General features: G+C 36.6%; 1 non-coding gene across 1 annotated transcript; it reads right to left on the bottom strand.

Moving 5' to 3' along the window:
• Positions 1–1825: 1825 nt before the first annotated feature.
• Positions 1826–1887, bottom strand: LOC143665836 (U7 small nuclear RNA). Its single transcript, XR_013167234.1, has one exon. It is a non-coding gene; the product is annotated as a U7 small nuclear RNA (small nuclear RNA).
• Between the last annotated feature and the right edge of the window lie 16597 nt (positions 1888–18484).

Raw genomic sequence — 18484 nt, 5'->3', positions numbered from 1 at the left:
TCTGTTGGCACTCCAAACATCTTCAAACGTCTGTATCTCTGTCAGCTATGCAGCAACTGTGTTTTCTCCAAAATGTCTCCCCCTTTAACGGAGTTCAGTAAACTAATCAGGACCACCTTGAATGGGCAGTGTCACAATCTCCATGGAAACAATCCAATCAAAGATTTCCACCCTACAATGTCGAATCAAGATGAAATGATATGGCTTTTCTGGGATACACAACACTTTCAAACCAGTAGAGCATCTTCTTCCAATATAAGACTGTTTCATCTACATTGAAAATTTGTTGTCTGGTGTAGGCACCTTCATCAATGATCTTAGCTAGATCTTCTGGGCAACTTGTTACAGCTTCTATGTTAGCACTTGCTGCTTCACCTTGCACTTTTATGACATGGAGATAGCTTCTTTCCTTAAACCTCATGAAATAACCTCTGCTAACTTCTTCTACTGCTTCCTCACTGCTCTCAGCCTTCATATAATTGAAAGGAGTTAGGACCTTGCACTGTATTAGGCTTTTGTTTAAGGGAATATTGTGGCTGGTTTGATCTTCTATCCAGACCATTAAACTTTCTCAATATCAGCAATAAGACTTTTTGCTTTCTTATCATTCCTGTGTTCACTGGAGTAGCACTTTTATTGTCTTAATGTCTTTTAATATTTTCTTTGTTTTGCATTCACTACTTGTCCAACTGTTTGGCATAAAGGGGTAGCTTTTAGCCTATCTTGGCTTTCAACATACCTTCCTCTCTAATCATTTCTAGCTTTTCATCTAAAGTGAGAAATGCATGACTCTTCCTTTTACTTGAATACTTAGAGGCCATTGTAAGGTTATTAATTGCACTAATTTCAATACTGTTGTGTTTCAGGGGATAAGGAGGCCCAAGGAAAGGGAGAGAGATGAGGGAATGGCTAGTCAATGATGTTGTCTTAACACACAAAATTTATCACTTAAATTTATCATCTTAAATGGGCATGGTTCGTGGGGCCCCATTACAATTACAATAATAACATGAAAAATCACTGATTACAGATCACCATAACAGGTATCATAATAATGAAAATGTTTGAAATATTGTGAGAATTACCAAAATAGGACATAGAAACACAAATTGAGCACATGCTGTGGGGAAAATGGCTCTGATAGACTTGCTTGAGGCAGAGTTACCACAAACCTTCAATTTGTAAGAAACGAAATATCTGTGAAATGCAATAAAGAGAAGAGCAACAAAATGAGGTATGCCTGTATTTTTGTGTGTCCTGTTTTTAGTTCTCTCTCTTGATATCCCTGGATATTATTCTTGCCCATCAGTGAACCATATTTTTAGCTTAGATTTAGAGAATTAGGCTCTGTTTTACTTTATCTATCACTGAACTTCTTAGATTACTGATGCAGTCCATTTCTGTTCACTGAGACTCAGTATAGATTTTACAAGCTTAGGAAGTGGGACACCTCATTTTTATTTCACAAATCTTTGACTTAAGTTGTGTGTGGGTTTAATGTGGCACTTGAGCTGCTCCGCATAATGAAAGTCAAATTAAAAGGGTCGACTCTTTTTTCTCATTCATTGTACTGCCGAACTGTCCAACAACCACAAATATTTTTTTCTACACACAAAAAACATTTGAGGTGCAATTTCTAAATCCTTCTCAAGACACCATTTCATGAAGTCATAGCCAATCAAAGGTAATCGGTAAGTAGATTGAAGCCTAACTGCAACCACAAGTTTTCTTGTAATCCTTCAAAGTCACTTCAGGTAATTTAGGTTTCCCCTTTCCTTATCTAAATAGTAAGTTCTTTTTTTTTTTTTTTTTTTTTTTTATGTTTTAGGGTTTTCCAGCTAATGCCAGAAAACCTACTAGACAAATTCTAAAAGAGCTGCAACACTAAAATGGTAGAGTTTTTAATAACATTATATATGATTACTTTGCTTTTCTTGTCCATATGTAGGGACTAGTTTAGATAAAATTTTCCAAGTTCAAAGAGGAGTTGAAATTATAGCTAAATAAAATTAATTAATACCATTATTGAATGATTAGTAATTGTTTTTAACTCACTATTTTTCAAAATAATAAAAACAATTTAGAATTCATTATTCTGAAGGCTCTGGAGCAAGTTTTATTTGTACCTAGTGGTTAACATCTGTCAGTTTTCACCTGAGCTAATTTCTGAAGATAGAGCTCAGTACCTACGTAGCTTTAGACATCTTTCAAGGGCACTTTCCAATTCTTATCGCAACACTGAAAGTCAGAGATCATAAAGAATAATATTAACAAAAGCCAGTAAAATGGTTTGGATTAAAAAAATTACCCATTGCTTACATGTCATCTTCTAAATGAGGCTGTTATGACATTCTATTTTAAAATTTCAATGCCCCTTGTGTGTCCTAGTACCAAACTCAGTAGTCTGTCTGTGTGTGTATGTGTATGTGTGTACATGATTTGTTTTTGAAGGTGTTGGAAAGAGAATGAAAAAATAATCTAATGAATGAGTTACCTTGTGTTAACTACTTTAATGAACAGTCTGGGATTATAATTAATAAGTATTTGTTTTAAAATGATCTCTTTCAGTTTTTTCTATTCCTTCTTGTTCATGTGCGTTTACATGGCACTTAAAGATACTAAAATAGGAAGATAATTACAGGAGGTGCATAGATAAATTATGACATTTGTCAAAAAATTAGTGGTCAGATTGCTTTAATAATATGTGTGTGTGTGACTGGATGTAACTTTTCATTCTTTTTACATAGCTTCTGAACTGAAATCCTTATATCATTTAAAAATAGAGAGTTCAGAGCTGAGAGAAACCTTAGAAAGTACCTGAGACTTTATTTTACAGATTGAAAAAACTGAGTTCCAGGGAGTGATTAACTTGATGAAAACCTTAGGTCAGTGTCAACACCAAGATAAAAGCCCTGCCTTCTGATGGAGGGTCCAAGGCTCCCTCTTTCACCTTCCTATTATTGATTTAATCTGCCACCTCCAATCCTCTGACTTTGGATGTAGATAGGATTACTGTGTTAGGTGTCTTGCCTTCTAGATACACAGACAAAATAGCATAAGTTAAACATGCATTGTAGACAAAGTGTCTTGGATAATGTTAATTTTTTTTTAAATTATAGAAGTTGTAAATTTACAGAAAGATCGGGTAAAAACACAGCATTCCCATATATGCCCCTATTGTTGACACTTATGATTAGTGAGGAACCTTTGTTACAGTTGACCTAAGAATATTAGCATTGTACTATTAACTAGAGTCCATAGTTTACATTAGGTATATTTTTGCCCATATACTACCCTATTATTAACACCTTGCATTTGTGGTACATTTTGTTATAATTCATGAAAGAACATTTTTATAGGTTACTATTAACTATAGTCCATCATTTTCAATAGGGCTTACTGTGTTATACAGTCCTAAGTTTTATTTTTAAGTTTTTATTCTAGTAACATATGCATAACCTACATTTCCCATTTTAATTGCATTCACATCTATGATTAGTATTCATTACACTCACAATATTGCACTGCCATCAGCAACCATTCATTTACAAAACCTTATGCTCAACCTAAATACAAATTCTGTAAAAATTAAGCATTAACTCCCCATTCTCTACCATGAACCCAGCCCTTGGTAACTTACATTCTAGATTTATAACTCTGCTTATTCTAATTATTTCATATCAGTGTGATCAAACAATATTTGTCCTTTTGTTTCTGATTTATTTCACAGAGCATGATGTCTTCATGATTCATGTATGTTGGCATATGTATCAGGATTTCATTCTTTTTTACAGCTGAATAATATTCTATTGAACGTGTTTACTATATTTTGTTTATCCATTTATTGGTTGATGAATATTTGTGTTGCTTCCATCTTTTGGCAGTTATGAATAATGATGGTATGAACTTGTCCACAAATATCTCTTTGAGTCCATACTTTCAATTCATTTGAGTATATATCTAGTGGAGAGAATACTGGATCATACGGTCATTCTATACTTAGCCTTGTGAGGCTGCCAAAATGATTTCTACAATGGCTGCATCATTTTCCATTCCCACCAGCAATAAATGAGAGTTCCTATTTCTGTACATCTTCTCCAATACTTGTAGTGTGCTTTTCTTTTCTTTTCTTTTTTTTTTTTTTTAAATAATAGCCATTCTAGTGGGTATGAAATGGTATTTCATTGTGGTTTTGGTTTGCATTTCCATCTGTGATGCTGAACATCTTTTCATGTGATTTCTAGCCATTCATAATCCTCTTTGGAGGAATGTTTTCTGTCCATTTTAAAAATTGAGTTGTTTGTATTTTATTGTTGAGTTGTAGAATTTCTTCATATATTCTTGGTATTAAACCCTTATGGGATATGTGGTTTCCAAATATTTTCTCCCATTGAGTAGGTTGTCTTTTCATTCTTTTTTTTTTTTTTTAATTTTTTTTATTAATCAAAAAAAAGAAAAGAAATTAACACAACATTTAGAAATCATTCCATTCTACAAATGCACTCAGTAATTCTTAGTATCATCACATAGATGTATGATCATCATTTCTTAGTACATTTGCATCGATTTAGGAAAAGAACTAGCAAAACAGCAGAAAAAGATATAGAATGTTAATATAGAGAAGAGAATTAAAATAATAATACTACTAATATATATATATATATAAAAAGGAAAAAGAAAAAAAAACAAAAACAAAAGATACAAACACACAAACAAATAAACAAAAAAACATATTTCAGGTGCAGCTTCATTCAGTGTTCCAACCTAGTTACATTACACTTAGGTATTATTGTGCTGTCCATTTTTGAGTTTTTGTATCTAGTCCTGTTGCACAGTCTGTATCCCTTCAGCTCCAATTACCCATTATCTTACCCTGTTTCTAACTCCTGCTGGTCTCTGTTACCAATGATATATTCCAAGCTGATTCTCGAATGTCGGTTCACATCAGTGGGACCTTACAGTATTTGTCCTTTAGTTTTGGGCTAGACTCACTCAGCATAATGTTCTCTAGGTCCATCCATGTTATTACATGCTTCATAAGTTTAGTCTGTCTTAAAGCTGCATAATATTCCATCGTAGGTATACGCCACAGTTTGTTTAGCCACTCGTCTGTTGATGAACATTTTGGCTGTTTCCATCTCTTTGCAATTGTAGATAATGCTGCTATAAACACTGGTGTGCAAATGTCCGTCTGTGTCTTTGCCCTTAAGTCCTTTGAGTAGATACCTAGCAGTGGTATTGCTGGGTCGTAATCCATTCTGCCATTCTATGTCTTTTGATTGGGAAATTCAGTCCATTAACTTTTAGTATTACTACTGTTTGGATAATATTTTCCTCTACCATTTTGGCTTTTGTATTATATATATCATATCTGATTTTCCTTCTTTCTACACTTTACTCCATACCTCTCTCTTCTGTTTTTTCGTATCTGACTCTAGTGCTCCCTTTAGTATTTCTTGCAGAGCTGGTCTCTTGGTCACAAATTCTCTCAGTGACTTTTTGTCTATAAATGTTTTAATTTCTCCTTCGTTTTTGAAGGACAATTTTGCTGGATATAGGAGTCTTGGTTGGCAGTTTTTCTCTTTTAGTAATTTAAATATATCATCCCACTGTCTTCTAGCTTCCATGGTTTCTGCTGAGAAATCTACACATAGTCTTATTGGGTTTCCCTTGTATGTGACAGATTGTTTTTCTCTTGCTGCTTTCAAGATCCTCTCTTTCTCTTTGACCTCTGACATTCTAACTAGTAAGTGTCTTAGAGAACGCCTATTTGGGTCTATTCTCTTTGGGGTGCGCTGCACTTCTTGGATCTGCAAATTTAGGTCTTTCATAAGAGTTGGGAAATTTTCAGTGATAATTTCTTCCATTAGTGTTTCTCCTCCTTTTCCCTTCTCTTCTCCTTCTGGGACACCCACAACACGTATATTTGTGCGCTTCATATTGTCATTCAGTTCCCTGATCCCCTGCTCAAGTTTTTCCATTCTTTTCCCTATAGTTTCTGTTTCTTTTTGAAATTCAGATGTTCCATCCTCCAGTTCACTAATTGTTGCTTCTGTCTCTTTAGATCTACCATTGTAGGTATTCATTGTTTTTTCCATTTTTTCTTCTTTGTCCTTCACTCCCATAAGTTCTGTGATTTGTTTTTTCAGATTTTCTATTTCTTCTTTTTGTTCAGCCCATGTCTTCTTCATGTCCTCCCTCAATTTATTGATTTGGTTTTTAAAGAGTTTTTCCATTTCTGTTCGTATATTCAGCATTAGTTGTCTCAGCTCCTGTATCTCATTTGAACTATTGGTTTGTTCCTTTGACTGGGCCATATCTTCAATTTTCCGAGCGTCATCCATTATTTTCTGCTGGTGTCTGGGCATTTGATCAGATTTCCCTGGGTGTGGGACCCAGCTGGTTGAAAGCTTTTTCTGTGAAATCTCTGGGCTCTGTTTTTCTTTTCCTGCCCAGTAGGTGGCGCTCGTGGCGCTCGTCTGTCTGCACGGCAGTCGGCCCGGGAAACTGCGCGTGGAGGCGGGGGTCGCTGGCCACCGCGGCTTGGGAGAGTGCCGGTCCTGATTGCCCAGCTGGCCCGAAACGCCAAGCGTGACGGGAGGGCCCCTCTATCCAACGTTCCCAGTCAGACCGGGGAGCCACGTGCGTGGAGGGAACCCCAGTCGCCAGCCGCCCCGGCCGGGTAAACGCGCGCCCCTCGGGTATCTCACCGCAGCAGATTCTCCCTGCCCGTTCAGCTGTTCCAGAATGGGGTACGCTGTCTTTTTGGTCTGTGTCGTGACTCCGGGAGCTGTTTTGTATTGTTTCTGTTTCTTTAGTTGCTTTTCTGGAGGAGGAACTAAGACCCGCGCGTCTTACTAAGCCGCCATCTTCTCCGGAAGTCCCTGTCTTTTCATTCTTGTGATAAAGTTCTTTGATGCACAAACTTTCATAAAATTCCATTCATCAATTTTTGTTTGCTTGTTTGTTTCTTGTGCTTTGGGTTCCAAGTCTAAGCATTAGATCCTGAACATGGCTCTCTACATTTTCTCCTGGTAGTTTCATAGTCCTGCTTCTTATATCTAGGTCTTTGATCCATTTTGATTTAACTTTTGGCATATGATGTGAGATAGGGGTCCCCCTTTTGCACCTGTAAATTTTTAGGTCTATACAATTCTCTCCCAGCACTACCTTTGCTGCTTTCCACAGTTTTGATATGTTACATTCTCATTTTCATTCATCTCAAGATATCTACTGATTTCCTTTGTAACTTCTTCTTTGGTCCACTGATTGCTTAAGAGTGTGTTATTTAATTTCCATATATTTGTGGATTTCCAGTTCTTGATCCACTATGTATTTCTAGATTCATTCCATTATATTAGAGAAGATGCTTTGTATACTTTCAATCATATAAAATTTATTAAATTTTGTTTTGTGATCCTATCCTGGAGAATGGCTCATGTGCCTTGTGAAGAATATATATCCTGCTGCTTTGGGGTATAGTGTTTTGTATATAACTGTTTGGTCTGGTTCAGTTATCATCTTATTCAAGTTCTGTGTTTCCTTATTGATCTTCTGGCTGGATGTTCTGTTGATGATAGTGGTTTATTGGAGTCTTCAACTATTGTAGAGTTGTCAATTTCTCCTTTCAGTTTTGTCAGTGTTTGCCTCATGTATTTTGGGGCACTGTGGGTTGGTGCATAAATATTTATGGTTGCTTTTTCTTCTTGATGGATTACCCCTTTTATTAATATATAGTGTCCTTCTCTGTCTCTTGTAATGGCTTTTGACTTAAAGTCTATTTTGTCTGATATAATTATAACTAACCCATTTCTTTTGTTGTTACTATTTGCATGGTATATCTTTTTCAAAACGTTTACTTTCAAGCTATTTGTGTCTTTGGGTCTAATTTGAGTCTCCAGTAAACAATATATAGTTGGATCATGCATTTTAAATTTTCTTTCCATTCTGCCAGTCTGTGTCTTTTAATTAGTGAGTTTAATCCATTACCATTCAGTGTTAGTATTGTAAAGGGAACACTTACTTCAGCCATTTTTTCCTTTGGTTTCTATATGCCATATCTTTTTTTCTTTTCCTTTATTACAACCCCATTTTCTGAATAATTGATCTTTAAGATGTATCTGTCTGACCCATTCCTCATTTTTGTTTCTGTGTATTTTTAAAATACTTTCTTTGTGTTTACCTTGGGTTTATATTATGCAACCTGTATCTATAAACTACTAATATGAAAAGATACCAACTTGGCTCCAATAGCATACATGTCCTATGCTTGCATACCTTCCTGTTTCCCCTCTTTGTATTCTTCCCACTTTACCAATTTATATTTCATGTTTATTGTCAGGAATATGTCTTTTTCTTGTTCAGTTATATTCTGACTCTTACAAGAGTTAAAGGATAAGGTTGTATACACTATTGAGTTTTACATTTACATTTTTAGAACCTTACTGTATTTCTTCACACTACTCCAAGCCACTCTCTCCTGTCTTTTCCTTTCAAGTTGCGGAATTTTCTTTAATAGTTCTTATAGAGCAGGTCTTTTTTTGTTTTAACAACCCCTTTCAGTTTCTGTTTATTATGCAAAAAGTTTAAACTCCCCCTCATCTTTGAAGGGCAATTTTGCAGGCTAAAAATTTTGGCTGGTTGATTTCTCTTTCAGTACCTTAAATGTAGCATAACACTGCCTTCTTGCCTTAAGTATTTCTGATGAGAAATCAGCACTTAGTCTTATTGAGGATCCTTTGTATATAATGAATTACTTTTCTTTTGCTGTTTTCAGGTTTCTCCCTTAATCTTTGGCATTTGCCATTCTGATTAGTATATGTCCTGAAGTAGATCTGTTAGGATCTATTCTGTTTGGAGTATGTTTTGTGTCTTGAACAAGTATATTTATGTTTTTCTTAAGAGTTGGGAAGTTTTTGGCCATTATTTCCTCAAATATTATTTCTGCTCCTTTTCTTCTCCCTTTTCTGCCTGGGACATTTATAACATGTTTGTTTGTGTGCTTCATGCTTAAATCCTTGAGACCATGCTCAATTTTTCTATTTTTTTCTCTATCTGTTCTACTGACAGCGTGATTTTGATTGTCTTGTCTTCTAGTTTGCTGAGTCTTCTGCATGTTCAAATTTGCTGTTGTATGCCTCTAGTGCATTTTTAACCTCAATTATTGTGCCTTTCTTCTTTATACTCACACATTTTCTTCTTAATATCCTTTAAGAAGATTAAGAAGATTTAAGAAGATCTATAGCCATATTTTCCTTCATCTCCTTTAATTGATTTAAGAGATTTATGTGAACTTGATTAGTTGTTACAAATTCTGTTTCTCCTCTGAGGTTTTAATTTGTTCCTTTGACTAAGCCATATCTTCCTGTTTCTCAGTACGGCTTGTAATTTTTTTGCTGATATTTGGGATTTTGATTATCTTGATGTGTTAATTCTGAAGGTTAGTTTCTTCCTCTTTTCTAGGATTTTATTTTGATTACCTTAATGTTAAGGCTCTTCTTTGATGCTTGGTCAAACTTATTCTAGACTTTTAGAGTAGCCCGTGTTTAACTGTTGAGAATTCCACAGCTCCTCATTTGATTCTTGCCCTGGATTTGAGGCACAATTTTAAAGATTGTGCTTTTTTTTTGCAACTGTTTCACTTCCGGGAAAAAGCTTCCTTTCCTCTTTTCCTTCTCCAGGAATCTTGATCATTTCTGTTTGTTTTTGTATAGAATTTTCACCCCAGTTCCATAATTTATTTAAATTCTCTCCTTCACTCAATGATTACTTTTCCTTACACTTTTCAGTTCTAGGACACATCCTATCAGTCTCCTCACCCTTTTATCCCTCTGAGGCTTTCCTGCCTCCAGTTTCTTCACTGTTAGGATATTGTGCTCTGGGGACCCATATGGGTATAATCCAGAAAGGTGGGTCAATCCATAAAAGTTCATTTTGTGTTTAGGTGGTCCAGGCAACAGAGACGAGGTTGAGTGTGCCACCTTTTGTCAACAGTTCTGCTGAGATCTTTTCTTCTTTCTCTGTTTTTTTACCTTGGTGCCCTTTTGTATGTTGTATGCATCATGACTCAGTGGCTTGTATTCCACCCTGGGTCTCTGCAGACTTAGCTCCCTGTGCCTGAATATGCATGAGGTTCAACTCGCTGCTTTAAGTGGTTCTATATTTTGTAACTCTCTCTGGAGGGACCCAGGCTCTACTGCCACTGTGCACTTTCCAAGCTGCATGGGACTATGTGAGTGGGAGAACTACAAACTGATGGGGATAGAATAGAAATTTCCTACATGTTTTTGGAGATTATTTGTCTTTTTCTCCATTTCAGCATTTGTGGAGTTCTTGTCTCATCTCTATCTTCCTCCATAATTCTAAGGAAGTGGGACTTGTCCTTTTATTAGCTGACTCTGAGGGGAGATTTTTTTCTAGGTGATGTCTTATGTCACCATGTTGGTGACATCCTTTTTGGACAATATTTTTAAAGCACATTTTTTCCAATGGAAGTCAATTTTTTAAAATATAATATTCTGCATCCTTTAATAAATTTTAAGTCAGCAAACTACATGTTCTTGGGTGAGTTCTATTTATTTCTAGGGAGAGCTGAAATGCATAGAAATATTGCTTTCATCCCAAAGTCGTTTGGAATCTTTCTCAGAAAAAAATGGAGTTGGTAGTTAGGTTTTGCAGGCGTTTGAGATGTTCCTTTCATACAGACGTTAAAAAGGAAGCAATGGACTACTTATTGGATTGAAAAACACTGAGGATGAACAGGCTAAAAGCTGGAGGCAGAGACTGTTGATTAACTTTCATTATACCACAGTGCAATACATAGCACCTAATTCATTCTATCTGATGATGATGATAGTGATAAATAAAATTTTTATTTCCCTTTTGAAAGGTATTTGACCATTCCCCAAAGCACGGTAAGGGAAGAGAAATATTTCTAGTACTTGGTATTTAGAATTCTGAGAATAGCATAGACCCAACCTAACCTTCAAGATGGTTTGAAATGCATTTGATGCAGCTTTACTTCCCATGTATCAAGTGCTACTGAGTATAAAGAAATGTGCAATTACTCATTTGTTGTCACTGGCCTATTTTTAGCACTTAAAGCTTGGATGGATCCCCTGCCTTCAGACACTCCTGTTTGCTTCTTTTCTTTATTGTCAAGAGTCTGAGTATTGCTTTCCTCTGCATTATTAGCCTTGTGCTTTTTCTTCTGGAAAGTAATAAAGGTCAAATATTCCCCTAGACCACTAAAGTATTTTTAAATCAATAAAGGTGGATTCAAATAGCTTAGAAAGTAGAATTTATGAGAAAAAGGTTTAGTGTTACATCTGCCCAAAGATTGTGAATATCAGAAAGTTTTTTTTTTTCGGTCACTACCTTTGCTCACACAAAGAAGTCAGTTTATTTGCTATTTGGAGTTATCTAGTAAAACAAAATAAATAAAATAAAATCAATTTCTTGGAGGCATGACATTTGGATTATATTGACAGTATATGGGTCAATTAGAAAAAAGCTCTGTGGTTTAGTGCATTCTATTTTACCTTAGTTACAGAAACACAAACCTTAAATAAAGGTAAGCACTTATTAGGAGAAAATTTATGAAATGAATTTACTGATGATTAGCAGCCAATTTTAAATAATTATAATTTGTAAAGTATTTATATTGATTGGCATTTAAATCAACTTTCCCCTAGGAGAAGTATTGTATTTTTAGTTTCATTTTATTTGTTCTTGTTTTTGTAAACAGTTGGCTGTAACAAAGATCAGTATTTCTTTTTTAAGTCTTCCAGCCATTTTTAATTGGTATCTATTTTTTTAAAATAAATAAAACAACCCGCAAAACTCAAAAAGAGAAATAACTATTGAGTTCCATTTGTTTTTTTAAAAAATATCTAAAATTGTATTTTAGTAGAAGTTCCACCTATGAGATTTTCCAATGAAACTATATTAGGATCTATGCTTGTCCATACTTCAATTTATTGCAGACTGGCATTACAAACTTTGACCTTGAAAACAGGGCATATCTGCAAAGTTTATTTGGGATATCTAGAAGCTGAAATATCTGGAGAATCACTAAATCTCGTGAAAAATTGGTTAAGAATGAAAAGATGTAGAATTGCAAGACAGACCTTGTTTCAGTTTGCTAAAGCTGCCAGAATGCAATATTCCAGAAATGGATTGGATTTTACAATGGGGATTTATTAGCTCACAAATCTACAGTTCTAAGGCCATGGAAATGTCCCAGAGAAGGCATCAACAGGACAACACCCTCTCTGAAGAAAGGCCAGTGGCATATGGGGTTCCTCTGGGAAGGCACATGGCCAGAGCCTGCTGGTCCTTCTCTCCTGGGTTTGTCTTCTGGTTTCAGTGACTTTCTCTCTTGGCTCCTGATGGTCCTTTCTTAGCATTTCTAGGGTGTGAATGCTAAGAAAGCATCCACCTTGAATGATCTGAGTCACATCTCAATTGAAGTGGCCTAACCAAAAGGTCCACTCGCAACAGGTCTACACCATGAGAATGGATTAAAAGAACATGGAATTTTCTGGGGCACATAACAGATCCAAACCAGTACAGAACATAAAGTTAGAAAATGAAAAAGAAATCCTACTAATTCCCCAATTCTTAGGAAAACATAAGAGAAATACTCACATGCTGTTGGTACTTTAGAAGTCTGAGATAGAAATATGGGTATGGTAGCTTCAGTCAAACATGAAAAATTTCCAGTTGCCACTTTATTTGAAAAAAGATATCTTAAAAGTACATAATCAATTAGATATGTTGTTACTAACTGTGAGCTGTGACAATTTACATAATTTCTTTATAACATATTTGTAGAGATTTAATAGTTTTTTAGAGCAAGTTGTTTTACCTGTTTGTGCTTGTTTGAAAGGAAGTATGCCCCCTAAGTAGAGCCATGTTTTAATATACATCCCATTTCTTAAAGGTAGAATAGTCTCTATTCAATACTGTATGTTTGAAACTGTAATGAGATCATCTCCCTGGTTGATGTGATTTAGTTAAGAATAGTTGTTAAACTGGATTAGGGGATGACATGTCTCCACCCATTTGAGTGGGTCTTGATTAGTTTCTGAAGTCCTATATAAGAGGAAATATTTTGGAGAATGAGAGATTCAGAGAGAGCAGAAAATGCTGCAGTACCACGAAGCAGAGAGTCCATGAGCCAGTGACCTTTGGAGATGAAGAAGGAAAACACCTCCCAGGGAGCTCATGAAACCGGAAGCCAGGAGAGAAAGCTAGCAGATGATGCTGTATTCACCATGTGCCCTTCCAGCTGAGAGAGAAACCCTGAACTTCATCAGCCTTCTTGAACCAAGGTATCTTTCCCTGGATGCCTTTGATTGGACATTTCTATAGACTTGCTTTAATTGGGACATTTTCTCAGCCTTAGAACTGTAAACTAGCAACTCATTAAATTCCCCTTGTTAAAAACCATTCCGTTTCTGGTATATTGCATTCCAGCAGCTAGCAAACTAGAACATTGTTCCTCATGAGAGAGTGAAAAGTCAGTAGAACATTTGGTCATTTGGATTTTGATTTCTACATGGTGGGAAGCGGTGAACCATTTCAGAGTTTTGATCTCAGGTGTGAAATGTCTAAAACTGTAGTTTCAAAAGCTTCTTTCTGGCTGTTGTGTTGACAGAACAGGGAGATAAGCATGGAAGCAGTGAGACTGGTTAGAAGGCAACAACATTCTTCTAGGTTAGAGGTGATAACGCTTGGACCAGAGAGCTATCAGGGAAGGTGATGAGAATGGATAAGATCATGTATAAATTTGAAGGTCAAGTCATGGATTTTGTGCTGATTTGGAAATGGGGTTTAAGTAAAAAGAGATAGATCAAGGTAGAGTTAAAGGTTTTTTAGCTTAAACGACTGGAAGAAGAAAATTGGCATCAGATGGGCTGGGGAAAACTAAATATAGCATACTTTTGAGGAGAAAGGAAGTAGGTTTGGTGTGGGATATTTTAAGTTTGAAATACATGTTGGTCATCTAAGTGCAGATAAAAAAAAAGTAGACAGGTAGATATATGAATTGGGATTTCAGAAGAGAGGCCAATGCTAGAGATAAAAGTTTTGGACTCATTTACACAAAAAATGGAGAAGAACATGAAGGAAGACTAGGCAGTCAGTGAAGAGAGCCAAAGATTGAGCATTGTAAAAAGTTCTAGAAAAATAGAAGAAATGGTTAAGGAGACTGATGAGAATCAATTCTTAAGGTGGGAGAAAAACTGAGAAAATATTTTATTCTAGAAGCCCAGTGAAGAAAGTGTATCTGTGAGTAGGAAGTGAATGACAGTATCACAGAGTGAGAGGTCAGATAAGATGTGAACTAAGAATTGATCATTGCAATGAGGATGTAATTGGTGACCTTGGTAAAAGAAGATTCTGTTTAGTGGTGGAGAGTAAGTCCATATTGCAGGGAGAGAGTAATTGAAAGCAAATGCAGACAACTCCTTCACATTTTGCTGTGAAGAAATGGGTAGATAGGTAGTGAGGGAAATAGAGTCAAGAGATAATTTTAAAGATGAAAGAAATAACAATTTGTTAGTGGGGAGGATTCAATATAGAGGGAACATAATGCAGAGAATAGAGGAACAATTGCTGGACAATATCTTTGAATTGGTGAGAAGGTCCTTGATCAGTCAAGGGATTGGCTTTAGTTAGTGACAGAAAATTCACTTATACTAACAGGAAGGAAGGTAAGGGTATGAAGATAGAAACGCTAGATGTGGATAGATGTCCAAAAGTGGCTCTATTTAAGTTCTCTGTTGACTTATTGCTCAGTATTCTCAAACAATTAGGAGAAGGGTCATTTACTTAGAGTGAGAATATGGAATGGGGGCATTGGATGTCTGAGAAGGAAGTAGACAGTGGACAATAATCACGCAGGAGAGTAAATAAAGAGAAACATAGTATGACTGCTGTTTTGATTAGCTAATGCTGTTGGATTGCAATATACCAGAAATGGATTGCTTTTACAAAGGGAATTTATCAAATTACAGTTTACAATTCTAAGGCAATGGAAATGTCCAAATTAAGGCATCAAGAAGAGGATAATTTCACTTAACAAAGGTTGATTGCTTCTGGGTTCCTCTTTGACAGGGCAAGGCATAGGGTGACATCTGCTGGCCCTCTCTTCTGGCTTCTGGTTTCAAATGACTGTCTTGGCTCCTGTTTGCAGTGGCTTTCTCTCTAAACATCTGTCTATTCTCACTTAGCCTCTCCAGGGCAGAATCTAAGTTTCATCTCTTAGCTTAGCATCTCTAAATATCTGTGTCTGGTTTCATCTCTCTGCTTTCTGTGTCAGCTCTCCAAGCATCCATGTCCTCTCCAAAATGTTCTTATCTTCTAGGACTCCAGTAAGTGGATTAAGATCCACCTTGAATAGGTGAAGTCATATCTCCATCTATCAAAAGGTCCCGCCCACAATTGCGTGGGTCACATCTCCATGGAAACAATCTAATCAGAAGATCCCACCCATAATAAATCTTCTCCCATGAAATTGGATTAAAACAGTGAGGTTTTTATGGGTTACATAACAGTTTCAAACCAGCACATACCACCTTCTGGACCCCAAACAGACATGATCTTTTCATTTACAACATACAGTCATTCCATCAAAATGTCACAAAAGCCTTAAACCATTTCAGTAACAATACAAATACAATACCAAGTAAAAACAGTACAAAATCTCATCAAATCAGCTACAGTCATGGTTTACTCTAAGGCAAAATTCTTCTCTGGTTGTGGACCTGGGAAACTTAGAACAAGTTATCTGCTACCAACATACAAAGGAGGGATGGTCATAGGATAAACGTTCCCATGGCCCTAGGGAAAAATTGAAAGTAAAAGGATCATCAGACCCAAATAATTCTGAAAACAAATAAGCAAACTCCATTAGATTTTAAGGTCTGAGAATCACTTATCCTCAAGGCTTGAGAGAGCAGCAGTCCCAACCTTTCCAAGGGCTTACATAGCAGACCTGCTTTCTCCAAAAACTGGATGAGCATTCCAACATATTCAAGCAATGGGGAGACCATGTTGTTCTTGGCCCCACCTTCTTCAAGCATTTGGGGAGCACCCAGACTCTCTGCCATCTCTGGGGCACATGCTCAATCTCATTAGAGCAGTGGGGTGGTGGCCAGGCTTTCCCTGACCCCTGAGAAATGTGCTCCCCCCCTTTCTAAGGCCTGAGAGGCAACACAATACCTGAGCAATGGAGTGGAAGATCTGTCTCTGCTCCTCAGGCAAACTCACCCTTTCCATATGCATGGGTGGATGTGCTTTTCTGGCCAGGACTTTCCTGGCTTCAGACTTTAGCTACAATGTTTCTGTCCTTTGGAGTAATTTTTTCTTCAATCTGTCCCTTTCTGTCCCTTTTAGTCCATGCTGGTAGTGGTTCTGTTCTTACAGGTCTCACAAAATATTTTTTTTGACTTGGCATATTGCATGCATGGATCAAAACCATCAGACAACAGGACTATCCACAAATCCTTTCTGGATAACTCCATCTCCACTCCTGGCTTCTTTCTGAAAAGGCTGACTGATTCCAGGTTTGGTTACATCCTCATATGGGGCAATGTTCTCTGAGGTCTCATTTTCCAAAAGCTCAGAATTTTCCAAACTGTCAATTTCTGGTTTCTTCGAACCCAGGTGTTAAATTCTCAGCTTATCTCTTTCGTGTTACATTTTACTATAAGCTTCAAGAAGAAGCCAGGCTGCATTTTCTACATTTAATTTGGAAATTTCCTCAGCTAGATATACAAGCTTGTTACTTTCAAGTTCTAACTTCCATTCAACACCAGGACATAATTTTGCCAAATTCTCTGCCACTTTAAATCAAGGATTGTCTTTCTTCCTGTTTGCAATAATACATTCATCATTTCTGTATAAGGCCTTACTGGATGAACATTTAGCATCTGTATTTCTACCAATAGACTCTTCAAAGAAATCCAGGCCTTTCCTAGTCACCTTCTCACAATTCTTCCAGAATCTGTCCCGATCCATTTAAAAGGTCATTCCAACATGTTTGGTATTTGCAAACTGAAGCATCTTTGGTACCAAAATCTGTTTCAGTTTGCTAAAGCTACCAGAATGGACTGGCTTTTATAAATGGAATTTAATAAGTTACAAGTTGCAATTCTAAGGCTGTGAAAATGTCCAAATTAAGGCATCAACAAGAGGATACCTTCAAGAATGGCCGATTGAGTCTGGGGTTTCTCTGTCACATGATGTGATGGTTAAGTTCAGGTGTCAGCTTGACCAGGTGATGGTGCCCATTTGTCTGAGAGACAAGCACTGCCTAACTGTTACTGCAAAGATATTTTGTGGCTAGTTGATAAATCAGAAGGCTGGTTTATTAAATCATCAGTCAGTTGATTGCATCTGTATTGATTACCTTTATGATTCACTAAGGGTGTGTCTTCTACAAATCCAATCAATTGGAGTTGATCCAACCAGTTGAAGACTTTAAAGGGAGAAGAGAGAATTTTCACTGCTTCTTTAGCCAGCCAGCCTCTACTATAGCATTCGTTGAGACCTTTTATTGGAGATGCCAGCCACACAGCCTGTCCTACAGATTTTGGACCCTGCATTCCCATGGTTGCATGATACACTTTCATAAACCTAAAGTGTCTCCAACTCCACTCCCAAGTTCAATGATTCACTAGGAAGACTCACAGGACTCAGCATATAATTATACTCATGACTAAGATTTATTAAAGTGAAAAACTATAAAGTAAAATCAATGAAGAAAAAAGATGCATAGGATGAAGTCTGGATGATACCAAGTGCAAGTTTCAAAGAATCTTCTCCCTCTAGATTTATATAAGACACACTTGCTTCCTCTTACAAAGAGTTGTAACAATATATGTGAAATCTTGTCCAGAACAGAAGCTCATTACATGTTCAGGGTTTTTATTGGGGGGGGGGCATGTTCATATAGGAAAATTCTGTTAATCACATATCAAAATTTCAGACTTCCAGAAACAAAGAAGTTAATCAACATAAACCGTATTGTTTGTTCAAATAGCTAAGGCCCAGTGACGCATTCTTATCAGGGAATGGTGGGAACCCTTCCAAAATCCATCTGCCCAGATACCAGCCTATGGTCAATTTTGCAAGCAGGCTTTCCAAGGATAGCATTTTCAGGGTTGGTATAACTCATTTCTACATGTTGGGATGTATAAATGATACACTTGAGGCTTGTAGCCAACCATAGTAAAGTGAGAATGATCAGAGTTATTGTGGCTTTCTCCAAGCACTGTCAGGCATAGAAAATGGACAGTCAAATTTAGCTAACTTGCAGTGTTGCAACTGAGTATGATTGACAGAGGCAAGGGAATTAAGAGTGTATAAGAGGCAAGGATTATAAATCATCTATGGAATTTAAATTGAGTAAGAAGGAGAAAGAAGACAATAATGGGTTGATTAAAAGTAAGAGGATAAAAGTTAAATCTTGAAGTGG

This window comes from Tamandua tetradactyla, chromosome 21 (genome assembly GCF_023851605.1).
Source record: "Tamandua tetradactyla isolate mTamTet1 chromosome 21, mTamTet1.pri, whole genome shotgun sequence".
NCBI lineage: Eukaryota > Metazoa > Chordata > Mammalia > Pilosa > Myrmecophagidae > Tamandua > Tamandua tetradactyla.
The sequence above is the reverse complement of the archived record's forward strand: the minus strand, read 5'-3'. Positions and strand labels throughout refer to the sequence as shown.